This window comes from Magallana gigas, chromosome 5 (assembly GCF_963853765.1).
Source record: "Magallana gigas chromosome 5, xbMagGiga1.1, whole genome shotgun sequence".
NCBI lineage: Eukaryota > Metazoa > Mollusca > Bivalvia > Ostreida > Ostreidae > Magallana > Magallana gigas.
In genome coordinates, this window is record NC_088857.1 from 57,094,072 (window position 1) to 57,097,768 (window position 3,697).

Genomic DNA, 3,697 nt, shown 5'->3' on the forward strand with positions numbered 1-3,697 from the left:
GAAATTTTGTTGCTTTTTGTATAATAACCTTTAAACTAAAAATAATTTGTTAATACATATAGAACAAAAGTTGTTAAGAATAATGAGAGCTTTCATTTAAAATTAAGAAAAAAGGGCTGGCCCCTGTAATTAGGGGTCAGCAGCTCATACACGTATTTTTCTAATAGCAAACATCGTTATCATTTTATGAAAAGAAATTAATTCAGTTATTGTTAATATATTAAATAATGTCATTTGGTATCAAATTTAAAAAGTTCTGTGCCCTATTTTTTTCAAATTTCATAAAACAAATATGTGTGAATCGTAACGTTACATGAACGAGTTAATTTGTCTACATAGACACACAAGCGAACAAATGCCACTTTAAGGCCCAGGCATTTACTGCATTACGTTGTGTTGCGTCTTAGATAAATAGTTGTGATTCAATTTCATTTTTTTCATCTATATCATTTATGAATTCAATGAACACACATTATTTTAACGTTCTATGTGCAACTATTTGTCGGGGCGCCCCTGTTTGTAACCCCCGCGCGCGCGCCGAATGTAAACAGTAGGCCTAACGAACGGCATTGTAGAAAAGAGAGAGCCGTAATGCAGAAGAGAAGTTGTGTATTCTTTCGATGTACAAATGCATTTTCAATTTACTGTGAAACATATGAACATGCACAGGGAACAATACTACATATTTGTTTAAGGAGGATATTTTTCTCGTGTGAATCGTTTACGAGGAAATTCTGACAGCCACACTTCTGTTGACGATCAGCCGTTGATAAGCTACGAGTAATAAAGGAGAAAAGATGGACATTAAAGTGTGTGATTTATGTGGATGTTACTGAAGAAGGTGAGGCTTTTACTCCTTTTAAAGTTTAAAAAAGTTAAAGTTAAAATTTAGTTTATAGTATAGATGTACATGTAAGTACGTGCACACTGTTTGTTTTTGTTATGGTGTGGGTGTTTGTTTACTAACGTGTAATTTTTACATGTTTCATGGATGTTTAGACTCGCTCGAGGTTCATGGGGGACTGGAAAGGGTAACTGAATTTATCTATTTAAAAAAATAACAGATTGTGAATTTCAACTCAATATTCAAAGCAGGGTCTAATTAGAAACATATCATATATTCTTGTGCAGAAGACTCCAAATGTAGTCATGAATATCCTGTAGACATAACTTCAAGTAAATAAAATTGTATACTTCAGACTTCAGAGTTAAAACATGACTTTAATATCTTTATGATGCCAATCATTGTATCATTAGAAAGGTTTAGCAGACCAACGGGTACCCGGTACATGTACTTGTACATGTAGGTTACAAGTTAGAACTATGCGTACTATTCTACCAGTTCACATAATTTTTCTTGTTTAGCAGTTATGATGTGTACTTAAATTGTCCTTGTTAATGTTTTAAATGTAATTTTTTATTCTCTTTTTTTAATCTGACTACTGGCAGTACTGGCCTGCAAGCAGTTCTCGCCGAGGACCATTTCTCGCTGGTGCACTGTTACATCATATTTTCGTATATAATTTTATGTGTTGATAAAATGACGTAACGATGCAGTGAATGCACTGGTGAGAAATGGTACTCGGCGAGAACTGATCGCACGCCAATATTGATTAATTACAGACAAAAACTGAAGGTTGCGCGTGTTATTTTTTATTGAACAACATTGTTTAAAATAATTCTTTATATATGTGATGATCAGACCGGTTTGAATACCAGTGCCAGATAGCTCAGTTGGTAGAACACCTGACTAGAGATTCAGGGGGCCCAGGTTCAAATCCCGGTTTGGTCCTTCATTATTTCTCCCATCCTGTTACAATATTGGTGTTGTGACCAACCCCTGGAACTAACAGGTTAACTCCTGCCAGGGGTGATCTTCGAGGGTGAAGATCATTTAAGGGGGAAGGAATGTGACGGTCAGACTGGTTTGAATACCGGTGCCAGATACATGTAGCTCAGTTGGTAGAGCACTTGACTAGAGATTCAGAGGGCCAGGTTCGAATCCCAGTTTGTTCCGTCGTTATTTCTCCCATCTTTTACATATACATGTATATCAGATATATGACAGATGATTAAGGGTCATCACATGTTTTGCAAGATGCAATAAGTGTTAAAAACCTTTACTTTACAACACAATACATATAAGTGAATATTTATGTTTCTTGTTATTATTTGGTGTGGTTTTCTTGACAGTGTCGCATAAACAATTTACCCGCTCCTAAAACACAAACTTTCTTTTTGTGGATTCAGCTTACCGCTGATTGGCTGCTGTTGCAGCAGACAAATAAGATATGCACGCACAAAACACAATGAACTTATCAGAGAATGAGTTGAGTTTATTTCAACTGTTGGAATTTGGGTTTTTTTTTTTTTAAATGTATACTTGTGACAAAACATATATGTGGTACATACAGCTGTAGCTTTATGAAGAAAATTTTGGTTAGACCATATATACCTATCATGCAAGTAAATGATATTTACAAAAAACTTGCAATTTATGGCGCACGAAATATACGCTAGTTTTATAAAGATTGACATACATGTAATGTACCACATTCTGTGAAAAATAATCTATTAAAAATTCTTCATTAAGTTTACTCATACATGTTTATGCTTATTACACATAGTATTGTTTTTAAAACATGTGATTTATAAGAAAATAAGCAAAAACCCTCGCTAAATTTATTTGCCAAAAAAAAAAACACAGTAGAATTGATAAAAAATGGTATACCAGAAGCTAATACCAGTACATGTACTTTGACGCTGTTCGGTGGGTAATATTCGTTTGTAATTTACGAATTGAAATATTGACTGTTGCACTACAAGTATGGTAATAAACTCTCTCTCTCTCAAACTCTCTCTCTCTCAATTTGATAAGTGTTTATACCTATGAAAATTTTTTAATATTATATTATGACTTGATATGCAAATTTTTGATCTTGTACTGCCTAAATGTTATGTCATGTATTGGGATATGTCATACCTTTTACACTGCATGGTCAGTGTATTTTTTCCAGATATACTATGCATATGTTAATGTAAACACAGCTATTACTAGTACATGTATGTAAACACAGCTAATTATTTTTTTTTTATTTCAGCTCAAAACAGACTCTTGTTACCACATGGCTTTTACCGGTACCTGTTGATTCTTGTGGGTCAGCTCCTGAGATTAACCTGTCACCTCTATCCACATGCATATTCCTTGTGTTCTACAGACTATTTACCGGTAATTCAAATTAAATCCGATAATGCATGAACAATAATGGAACTTGAAGAAAGCATCATGCCATGTTGTGGTTTGTGTTTGATAAGAAATTATGAAAACAAAATTAAGGCTGTTTATAAAGAAATTCATAATTGCTGTGAAAATTTGTTTTTCAATAAAAGTATGCAATTATGTTTCCTTTATTTTTTATTTCATAAAGATATTTAGATGTGTTTACATAATTGAAAAATCCCCCCCCCCCTCTATTTAATTGTCTGCATTAAGATTACATGTAGGATATGTAAATGTACATTTGACTTTGAAATAACATCTGCTATGATAATTACTTTTGAAATGAACAAGAAACAACATATTTCTACCTTTCTAAGGTATATATGCATAAAAAAAACTAGAAAAACATGTCAAACTTGAAAATATTTCATGGAAATCAACTCGATCTGTCTCCAGCTACCTGGGTGTGTTTGAATT

At 33.3% G+C, this 3,697-nt stretch overlaps 1 long non-coding RNA gene across 1 annotated transcript; it reads left to right on the top strand.

Moving 5' to 3' along the window:
- Positions 1 to 201: 201 nt before the first annotated feature.
- Positions 202 to 3,402, top strand: LOC136275273 (uncharacterized). The gene is made up of 2 exons (XR_010713821.1): positions 202 to 841; positions 3,102 to 3,402. It is a non-coding gene; the product is annotated as an uncharacterized lncRNA (long non-coding RNA).
- The last annotated feature ends 295 nt before the right edge of the window (positions 3,403 to 3,697 follow it).